General features: G+C 43.3%; 1 long non-coding RNA gene across 1 annotated transcript; it reads left to right on the forward strand.

Moving 5' to 3' along the window:
• The first annotated feature begins 294 nt into the window (after nucleotides 1-294).
• On the forward strand, nucleotides 295-7,854 carry LOC138680777 (uncharacterized). Its single transcript, XR_011321769.1, has 2 exons — nucleotides 295-349; nucleotides 7,570-7,854. It is a non-coding gene; the product is annotated as an uncharacterized lncRNA (long non-coding RNA).
• The last annotated feature ends 3,995 nt before the right edge of the window (nucleotides 7,855-11,849 follow it).

Consider the following 11,849-nt stretch of genomic DNA (forward strand, 5'->3'; position numbering starts at 1 on the left):
TGTGGAAGATCTTTGGTGGAGTTCAGGAATGATAGCATAGTGAATTAGATTTATTCAATTTCATCAACTCTTTCAATTGTAAGGTTGAATTTTGTTTTAATATCTAGTTGCTCCTTTGGCATTTAAATTCTAAGTGGGTCACCACTCCTTCCAAGTCTGTGTGAAGAACAAAAAGGACAATCTGAAAACCAGTCTATCCAACAGCACCTAATATATTACATGTGGTTTAGAGATCAGGTGACTAGGTGTGGGTATCTGTAACTTAGATGGAGGAGACTGCATTCCTGAGAAAGAGAAGTTTGGGAGTTAACACAGTGAAGTCTCTGATGGCCCAATTCCGGTTTGTCAGGTGTGTGATTTTTTTTATTGCTGTGGATTAAATTTTTATGAGGAAGGCTAGTACTTTTGAGAAGATTGTTGGGGAACCTGTTCATCACAATCTTGAGTGAGACAGTGGATGGTGAAAGTGCTCACCACTAAAGTAGGAGCTTTAGGTCTATTGCCCGTTGCCTCTGGGGAGAGCTGGTTATTTGAAGCTTAACTAGTTGTCAGTGTCTGCTCCTACTGCCACTTAGCTGCACACGAGCATACATATAATTTACTGATTAGCTTATACAGATTTAGGTGGGCATCAAAACAAATATTTCATTACTATATATTCACCTTAATTTTCCTTGTCTTTTTTTGTCCCCCTATTGGACTTGAAGCATCATTCGCTTGATGACTAACATAATGCTTTGGAATTTATGCTGTTCTGATTCAGTGTTCATGTCAGTAGTCTGTGGCTGCCATTCGGGACCCCTGCAAATCATCACCTGCCTATTTGCCAATCTGTATCACCAGTGCCTCTTCTGATAAATCAGTCCACTGCAACAATGACTATGTGCTATTCAGAAGAGGCGCTGTTGATTTCAGTATGTTCACATCGCTCACGTCCAGGATCATGAACTACTAGCATGGCAATTGAACCAAGGTCTTGCAAATCCATTTACTCATCTCTAATTGTTGCTTATCAAAATACAGTGACAGGATTATTATTAAACTGTGGCTTTAATATGACTTGATAGCCAGGTGCTTATAGAAGACTTGGGAGTCTTTGTAAAGCCCCACCTGCCATGGAAATCCACAGTGTTTGTGAAAGTGTGGGCTGACAGAGAGCGCCCTCGCTTTCTAGCAAACACCTTAGATGCCATGATCACTACTGACCGTAGCATATAAGGGTTAAAGAAGTTTTCCAGGTTTGGAATGAAAGTCTACAGTCACTCAATGTGTCTGCACACTTTTTGAATTCTCACAACATCCTCACCACACACTGTCAGAATTCTCGGTTTCCAGCAGCAAGAGCATGCAGTCCTGTCACCGTGTTACCACAAGTGTGTGATATGCATACATGTGTTATGATAGTGTAGAAACTACTCGGGGGGAAAAAAGGTAATGCACTTAAAAATTGCAACTGTCCCTTGCGGTTCCTGTACAGACTAGAGATCCTGACCCCGCAGTCTCTAGTAGTTACTGTGTGAGCTGAGATAGCCCTAACCACAGAAGAGATGAAAGCAACGCAAACTAATGTGCTTGAAAGGTCGTCAAACTCTTCACGTTCCTCCTAAAGAACCGGACGGCAAAGCAGAGTGAAAATTACCTACAGAAGGAAAAGTATGCTGAAATAGAACAAAATGCTCGACTGAGTAAAACAAATACCGGAATACAAAATAAAGAATTATAAGAAAATAAACCACCTACTTCTTAACTAGAAACAGAAGGTAGGTGCATGATAAAGAACATAAACAGCAAAAAGATATACCCTAGCTGGACTTTCACTGAAAGGCTTAAACTACAGCAGTATGGCTGGTCGTCCAAAATGAGACTATCACAGCAGCAAATACAAGCAGGAGGAAATTACATAAAGCTGAACCCAGAAATTGATAGGGCAGACAAATGAGTAAATGAAAACACCTGTGGATCGCCCCCAGACACAGGGCCACGAGTTCTTGGTACCGGGCCTCTCTGGTTCAGTTCTGAGGCTGTCACGGTGGCTAGACCCGGTCCGTGACCCTGCTAAGGGGCGTCCAATAAAGGTGGTACAGTCTATCAGGGATTCGTGACACCACCTGTGGTGTTCGGTCAGGATGACCGACGCTGCTGTGGGGTCCTCTGGGGTGATGGAGTGGCAGCTGGATGGTATACCTTCCTACAGGTGAAGTATGTCCCCAGGGCTTCCCAGTAAGGTGGATGGTGATGGTGTGAGGTGCAGTCAATAACGAGGACACAAGGTTGCAGTCTCTTTACCTCTTTACTGAAGACTTCAGGATCCTCAATCCAGAGCACGCTTAACAGGGCTATCTGAGACCGGCCGGTCCGATGGGCACTTCCAGAGTTACCTTTGCAGGTGGAAATCAGTGCCTACCACTAGCGCCTGTGTGTTGTAGTGCTACCCTGCTGAGCATTCAGAATAGTCCTCACAACTGCTATTCTCGTTCGTTCTTTCTAATTCTCTCTCGCTTGTTCCAGATGTTACTAGTTTCTCGTCCCCCAGGTATGTTATAGCTAGGACGCACCCGTATGACGGGAAGGCTCGGAGCTCTTCCGGGACCCTAGAGACGCCCCTCTCCACGCATTGCCCCCTATGTCTTCGTAGGAAAGTTAAGGTAGACAGCCAACCTATAATTAACTGTCCTGCGGAGTTCGAAGTAAGGCCTAGAGTCAGTTACTCCCGCGGTGTTCTGGCCACCGGCTACGCGCCTCAGTAGGATGTTGCCTCGGTCTCACGGCACGACTCCTACTGGTTCTCCTTTGTGCTTGATCTCGTTTCTCACTGTTCCACAATATCCTTCCCTTCGTGTCACTTTCTTAGGATACCGCCGCGGGGTGTGCAGGCGCGGTTCCGTAACGTTCTGCTCTGTTCGCTAGGCACCTGCCAGGTTCCCACACCTGACAGGGACCCCCCTGTGTCTTCTCCCTGCAACACCCCCTGCCACGGGATGTTGCCTGAATCCAACCCAGTCAGCATCTGACTAACTTCCTTTCCAACCCCTAGTTTTACCAGTGTGAGGAGTGGCCCAATAAATAAAGCCTTTTTCTCCCCCTAGTGGCCGGAGTGTGAAGTGTAATGTGTGCTGGTGATACCTGGTCAGTAGAATTCCTTCAGTGCCATCAGACGTACCATCACTCCCCTTAGTGGCAGAGTGTCATACTGCAACGACCAGATCTCTGGGGCGCTGCACCTGCCAACCTAAAAAACTGCAGCAAACATAACAGAAACTAAACACCCAGAGAAAAGGTGCATCTGCTGTGGCTTGGCAGACAGAGAGGGTGACCACAAAGCACAGACTCAAGGGTTTGACATCATGTAGTCACATTCCCACTAGACATACACAGCCTTGCTCAAGTCACTTGCACTGAGCAAGGTCGTGCACATCTAATTAGAATGTGGCTCCTAATGAGGATACTAATGTACATAATTCTTTAGCACAAGGAATTTTATTGCTGTAAGCTAAACTCTGTGCATCACATCTGTGTGGCTGATGCACTATACAATGCTTATTCATGTGCACTTGTAATACTAGGCAACCACCCCCTCCATGTATTGAACTGGTTGTTTCATCAGTCCTTTGCACATGTGTGGCCTATGTCTTTATTAAGGGGGCTGCTGCATCCTGTATTACATTAGTTTTGAGACCTATGTTAGTAAATAATGCTGCCTTTTTGCCTTTGTTTTTGGTGACAGATATTTAAGCAGACAGAGACGGAAAAATTATTAGGCTATGCCTCTGACATGGCTTAATTGTCGTCAGGTGCTCATAGAAGACATATTAGCTTTTGGAAACTCACAGGTGTCATGTGCTCGTGTCAGTGTTGGAGCCCCATTTTTCTGCCAGACACCTTACAATATAGTGTACTACTCATCGAGCAGCTTAGAGGTTAAATGGTCAGTTTGAGAGGCTTTTCAGAACTTAGCTAGTAATCACTGGCAGGCCCCTGTGATGGCCATATGGGCACAGATCGCCATTTTGTTATATATGTGACTTGGTGTCTGAACACCAGTCAGTTCATCACACACATGTAAGTTGTCTTTAGCATAGATATTTAAGAAAATACAATTACATATGCATACACAGTTTTAACTCCAGATCAATTATAAATACAATTTGGAATTGTGGACATTTAAAAACTTCGTCAAAAATGTAGTTGATTTTTCTACAGTACTAGTAGGACCATGTGCCAGCTCATCGGGAATTACTCTCCCTGACAACCTAGAATCCTGCATTATGAGGGATTGAAATGGGAGATCTGTAAGAGGTTTTAAGTAACCTATTTAGTTGACAAAACAATAGTATATATTCTCCTCATCTTCTAGGACAGATAGCGCAACTGGCTATCTATAATGATAGATGCAATATCCATAAAGAACATTACTTCAGTCATTCAAATAAATGTAAAGCAGTGAAGCAATGGTATTGCTCCTTAGTTAAGCTCCTTTCTTAAGGTACCGTCACACTAGACGATATCGCTAGCGATCCGTGACGTTGCAGCGTCCTCGCTAGCGATATCGTCCAGTGTGACAGGCAGCAGCGATCAGGCCCCTGCTGTGCTGTCGCTGGTCGGGGAAGAAAGTCCAGAACTTTATTTTGTCGCTGGACTCCCCGCAGACATCGCTGAATCGGCGTGTGTGACACCGATTCAGCGATGTCTTCGCTGGTAACCAGGGTAAACATCGGGTAACTAAGCGCAGGGCCGCGCTTAGTAACCCGATGTTTACCCTGGTTACCATCCTAAAAGTAAAAAAACAAACGCTACATACTTACCTACCGCTGTCTGTCCTCGGCGCTCTGGCTGTGAGCACAGCGGCCGGAAAGCAGAGCGGTGACGTCACCGCTCTGCTTTCCGGCTGCCCGGCGCTCACGGCCAGACCAGAGAAGCAGAGCGCTGGGGACAGACAGCGGTAGGTAAGTATGTAGCGTTTGTTTTTTTACTTTTAGGATGGTAACCAGGGTAAACATCGGGTTACTAAGCGCGGCCCTGCGCTTAGTAACCCGATGTTTACCCTGGTTACCGGGGACCTCGGGATCGTTGGTCGCTGGAGAGCTGTCTGTGTGACAGCTCTCCAGCGACCAAACAGCGACGCTGCAGCGATCCGGATCGTTGTCGGTATCGCTGCAGCGCCGCTGAGTGTGACGGTACCTTTAGTCCAGTTATGCAGTAACCTATTGACTAGCTACAAGCTGCAGGCTTTATTGCTGCCTGTTTCAGGTCAAATATTTATGTGATACACAAGATAATTGCTGACAGCAGCCATCTCCTGGATACATTAGCTAGCATGCTTGATAATGATCTTGTTTTAAAAATTAGTTTTAGACAAAACCTAGACCTCAGCAGTATCCATCAGCTTCATTTTTTAATAAATTCCAACATTACAGAACAATGCTATCTACAATTTGGCTTCTATATTTAGTTTGTCTTCAATTATATCCATCTACATGTTTACACTAATTATGGAAGACTGGTGGGCTTCATGATGTCAACGGTATAGCTCATGTACCAATCCCAAGATCTTTTTCTGCTAAAGATGTACAAGTTGACTGGTTTGACAACAAATCTTTTTCTCTTCTTCCCTAATTGAATTGTATGCAATGTTTAGTTTTGGGTCATATTTGCTTTAGAAATATTTAGAAAGCAGTATAGAAGTAACTCCTTTGGAAACAAAAGTTGTTTGCCTTTTCTTAAAATGTTTGTTCTAAGGCAATTATCACTAATCAATTATTAATTTCATATGTTGCTGGTTTTCGAGTAATTACTAGTGATGAGCGAATATACTCGTTACTCGAGATTTCTCGAGCACGCTCGGGTGTCCTTCGAGTATTTTACATCTGTTAGCCAGCATAAGTACATGTGGGGATTCCCTAGCAACCAGGCAACCCCCACATGTACTTATGATGGCTAACAGATGTAAATCATTCAGGTGCGGCAATAAAAACTAAATTTCCGAGCACTAACAAATACTCAAAACGTGCTCAGTAAATCTCGAGTAACGAGTATATTCGCTCATCACTAGTAATTAAATTAATTGAATTAATTCAACTAATTATTATAAAGATATGTTCACAATCACAAGTTATGCCAATTTTCTGTTAATTTTGCTGCAAATCCTTGACAAATCCACAACTAAATACACAAATTTTGATTCAGATTTCATCCTACTGCATTAGAAAGCATTTAATGAGGTTAAATCTGCTCTCAAAATTGGCTTGAAAATAACCCCACTGCTCTGATTTTCATGAGGATATTTTCCCCTACATGTGGGTGATGTATATTTCTGGAAATCCCAAATCATCACGGAACAAATAATAAATATATAATAAATAATAATCTGTGTACAAAGTTATTGTAATTTTATGACAGTAAGTTGTGGCAGTAGTCACTTTTAACAACTTTGTGGCATACAGTAACAGGTATCCGAACTAGTGATGAGCAAGTGTACTCATTTCTTGGGTTTTCCCTAGCACGCTCGGGTGACGAGTATTTATGACTGCTCAGAGATTTAGTTTTCATCGTGGCAGCTGAATGATTTACAGCTACTAGTCAGGCTGAGTACATGTGGGGGTTGCCTGGTTGCTAGGGAATCCCCACATGTAATCAAGCAGGCTAGTAGCTGTAAATCATTCAGCTGCCGAGATGAAAACTAAATCTCCGAGCACTAAAAAATACTCGGAAGTCACCCGAGCGTGCTCTGGAAAACCCCAAGCAATGAGTACACACGCTCATGACTAATCCTAATGACATCATGGTCTTGCATTTCTTAAACTGAGGCTTCAAGCCATAACATTTTATCCTGGCAGTCAAGACCGCCATACCATGTCTGACAGCCCCTTCTTGAGTTGCTTTTGGTTCCTGACGAGCCTTTGTGACTCAGTAAACCACACTCCAATTACGCTACATTTACGCTTGTATCCACCAATGAGGTTTTCTGCTGTGGGATTTGTAAGGACATTTTCATACAACTACAAACCCTTTGAAGTAGCATTTCACAAATCATCAAAGAGTAAAACCCTCTGGTAAAGCAGTGGTGATGCAGACAACCATGTGGTGCCAGACATACTTGTCTATATGTTCACATGTATTTTGCTTAACAGAGAAAATAGCAGCATGTGTAGCCATCAATGAGATACTCAATAAATTGGCAGAATAGGGGTTTGCACATCCCTGTGGCACTGTAGTAAGAAGCAGATGAGGTGGATTAGTTCCCATCTATGCATGTGGATATCTTAATAGCAGTTTATGGGAGTATTGAAACATAAACAGTCTGGAATCCTCTCTTTTGAAGTACAAATGTGGGCATAGGGAACCCCCTATTCTCCCTATAGATGTGAGTCCTGGAAGTGAAACTTACACCAATACTTGATAAATGTCTGAGATAGTAATACCACTTATTTAGTTTATTGAGGTCCTTGGGAATGGCTAAGCTTGACATGATGGCGATCAAACCAGAGCAGGTTGTGAACCCTTATGCTAAATGGTTGTTTTCTAGACCTATGCTTTTCATGTAATAATCTGACTCTCACATCTTTTAGACAGAACTTGAGAACGCATCTCTTCAAGAAAGACTACAGCCTGCAATAACCCACCTTACCACCACCGGAGCTGCCATAACACCGCCAACCCTGTCTCCTTACCTATTACCCTGTAGACTGTAAGCCCAGAAGGATACGTCCCTCTTCCCTCTGTACCAGTCTGTCATTGTTAGTTTGTTCACTTATTTGTATTCTGTATGTAACTTCTTCTCATTTGAAGCATCATGGAATCAATGGTTGTCTAAAAATAAATACCGGTAATAAGTAATACAGTATAGATTATAATGGATATGTGTTCTGTCTGTGAAAAGCATGAGTCAACCACATACATGAACAACAGTGGTCTAATTGGGCCTTTACTAAAATCCCTTTTACTTCTATAATTGCAAAAAACATGACATAACCGCACCATCTAAGAAGGATGACACAGAGCTTTAACTTTTTGACATATTTACTGGAGTTATTATACTTTTCCATTAAGGTTCACACTACCTGAAAAGTGGCATAACAGCTGATAGGTACATATTTGAGGATTGGCAATTGTTTAAAACCCTTTAACGCCTGGGAGATTGTTCATATTTGCCTTTTCCTCTTCTTTTTCCAAGATCCATAAATTAAAAAAAAAAAATTCTATTGATGTAGCAATAGAAGGGCTTTTTTTAATATAAATGAGTTGTAGTTTTGAATTACATCATTCATTTTACAATATAATTTACAGAAAAATGGGCAAAAAATTTGGGTGGAGTGACATGGTGAAAAAAATGCAATTCTAACATAATTCTTTGGTTTTGTTTTCATAGTGTTCACTGCGTTTTAAAAATGATTTGGTTACTTGATTAAGGGTATGTTCACACTGAGTCACTTCACACTCGGCTCTGCTACATCTAGATGGCAGGCTGCATGATGCGTTCCTACAGCCTGTCATCCAGCAGAGTGGACCCGAACCCCGTTAGAGGGCCCAACAATACAGTGTTTGACATGCTGTTATATGAATGACAGCACAGCAAACACCGCTTCTGATCGGCGGTGAAACCATCCCCACTGGTCAGACAGCCACGGTTCCCACTCCGTCAAAAGACAGCGTGAGCGCTCAGCTGTGATCAGAGGTATACAGTTTATCTCCGGTCACTGGTGTCAGCTGATGGGACTACCGCTTCCATCATCCGACACCCACTGCCACTAATAACAGTGACTTGGGATCCTCTATCCGACCCCTCTTGTCCCTACCTATCCACTGGTAAGCACTGCATACCCCTATTGCTCATTATTGCACTTTAATGGTGGATACATTTGGAGCTTCTGTTCCAGCTACTTGATCCACAAATGCTAATCTTTAGATGCTTACCTGGATTGCATTATCTTTTCCGCTATTAGGGTCACTGGACCTTTATGGTTACAAGAGGGGTTGATACACATTTTCTATGTGGGGACCAGCGAGGGTGGGGAGTTTAGCTGTCTGCATTGTTCTGGCACTTTATGTATTGTTGTGACGTTTTATGTATATCTTTCTACTATTTAACTAATTAATAAAACTGAATAATTATTTTACTAGATGTCATCATTTTGCTCCTCTTCCTCGTATAGTTCCTTAACCCCTTTCTGACATCGGACGTACTATCCCGTCCATGTGGGGTGGGCCCCTATGACCATGGACGGGATAGTACGTCCAGCGCGATCGGCGGCGCTCACGGGGGGAGCGCCGCCGATCGCGGCCGGGTGTCAGCTGCCTATCGCAGCTGACATCCGGCACTATGTGCCAGGAGCGGTCACGGACCGCCCCCGGCACATTAACCCCCGGCACACCGCGATCAAAGATGATCGCGATGTGCCGGCGGTACAGGGAAGCTTCCCGCAGGGAGGGGGCTCCCTGCGGGCTTCCCTGAGCCCCCCGCAGCAACGCGATGTGATCGCGTTGCTGCGAGGGTCTCACCTCCCTCCCTGCTCCCTCCAGCCCCGGATCCAAGATGGCTGCGGATCCAGGTCCTGCAGGGAGGGAGGTGACTTCACAGAGCCTGCTCAGAGCAGGCACTGTGAAGGCTGCAGCGCTGCATGTCAGATCAGTGATCTGACAGAGTGCTGTGCAAACTGTCAGATCACTGATCTGTGATGTCCCCCCCTGGGACAAAGTCAAAAAGTAAAAAAAAAAATTTCAAATGTGTAAAAAAAAATAAAAAAAAATATTCCAAAATAATGAAAAAAAAATAAAAATATTATTCCCATAAATACATTTCTTTATCTAAATAAAAAAAAAACAAACAATAAAAGTACACATATTTAGTATCGCCGCGTCCGTAACGGCCCGACCTATAAAACTGGCCCACTAGTTAACCCCTTCAGTAAACACCGTAAGAAAAAAAAAAAAAAAAACGAGGCAAAAAACAACGCTTTATTATCATACCGCCGAACAAAAAGTGGAATAACACGTGATCAAAAAGACAGATATAAATAACCATGGTACCGCTGAAAACGTCATCTTGTCCCGCAAAAAACGAGCCACTATACAGCATCATCAGCAAAAAAAAAAAAAAGTTATAGTCCTGAGAATAAAGCGATGCCAAAATAATTATTTTTTCTATAAAATAGTTTTTACCGTATAAAAGCGCCAAAACATAAAAAAATGATATAAATGAGGTGTCGCTGTAATCGTACTGACCCGAAGAATAAAACTGCTTTATCAATTTTACCAAACGCGGAACGGTATAAACGCCTCCCCCAAAAGAAATTCATGAATAGCTGGTTTTTGGTCATTCTGCCTCACAAAAATCGGAATAAAAAGCGATCAAAAAATGTCACGTGCCCGAAAATGATACCAATAAAAACGTCAACTCGTCCCGCAAAAAAAAAAAACCTCACATGACTCTGTGGACCAAAATATAGAAAAATTATAGCTCTCAAAATGTGGTAACGCAAAAAATATTTTTTGCAATAAAAAGCGTTTTTCAGTGTGTGACGGCTGCCAATAATAAAAATCCGCTAAAAAAACCCGCTATAAAAGTAAATCAAACCCCCCTTCATCACCCCCTTAGTTAGGGAAAAATTAAAAAAATGTATTTATTTCCATTTTCCCATTAGGGCTAGGGTTAGAGTTAGGGCTAGGGTTAGGGCTAGGGTTAGGGCTAGGGTTAGGGCTAGGGTTAGGGTTAGGGCTAGGGCTAGGGTTAGGGCTAGGGTTAGGGCTAGGGCTAGGGTTAGGGCTAGGGTTAGGGCTAGGGCTAGGGTTAGGGCTAGGGCTAGGGTTAGGGCTAGGGTTAGGGCTAGGGTTAGGGCTAGGGTTAGGACTAGGGTTAGGGTTAGGATTAGGGTTAGGGCTAGGGTTAGGGCTAGGGCTACAGTTTGGGTTGGGGCTAAAGTTACAGTTAGGGTTTAGATTACATTTACGGTTGGGAATAGGGTTGGGATTAGGGTTAGGGGTGTGTCAGGGTTAGAGGTGTGGTTAGGGTTACTGTTGGGATTAGGGTTAGGGATGTGTTTGGATTAGGGTTTCAGTTATAATTGTGGGGTTTCCACTGTTTAGGCACATCAGGGGCTCTCCAAACGCGACATGGCGTCCGATCTCAATTCCAGCCAATTCTGCGTTGAAAAAGTAAAACAGTGCTTCTTCCCTTCCGAGCTCTTCCGTGTGCCCAAACAGGGGTTTACCCCAACATATGGGGTATCAGCGTACTCAGGACAAATAGGACAACAACTTTTGGGGTCCAATTTCTCCTGTTACCCTTGGGAAAATACAAAACTTGGGGCTAAAACATATTTTTTGTGGGAAAAAAAAAGATTTTTTATTTTCACGGCTCTGCGTTATTAACTGTAGTGAAACACTTGGGGGTTCAAAGTTCTCACAACACATCTAGATTAGTTCCCTGGGGGGTCTAGTTTCCAATATGGGGTCACTTGTGGGGGGTTTCTACTGTTTAGGTACATTAGGGGTTCTGCAAACGCAATGTGACGTCTGCAGACCATTCCATCTAAGTCTGCATTCCAAATGGCGCTCCTTCCTTTCCGAGCTCTGCCATGCGCTCAAACGGTGGTTTCCCCCAACATACGGGGTATCAGCGTACTCAGGACAAATTGGACAACAACTTTTGGGGTCGAATTTCTCCTCTTACCCTCGGGAAAATACAAAACTGGGGGCTAAAAAATAATTTTTGTGGGAAAAAATTTTTGTTTTATTTTTACGGCTCTCCATTATAAACTTCTGTGAAGCCCTTGGTGGGTCAAAGCGCTCAGCACACATCTAGATAAGTTCCTAAGGGGGTCTACTTTCCAAAATGGTGTCATTTGTGGGGGTTT

Source organism: Ranitomeya imitator, chromosome 5 (genome assembly GCF_032444005.1).
Source record: "Ranitomeya imitator isolate aRanImi1 chromosome 5, aRanImi1.pri, whole genome shotgun sequence".
NCBI lineage: Eukaryota > Metazoa > Chordata > Amphibia > Anura > Dendrobatidae > Ranitomeya > Ranitomeya imitator.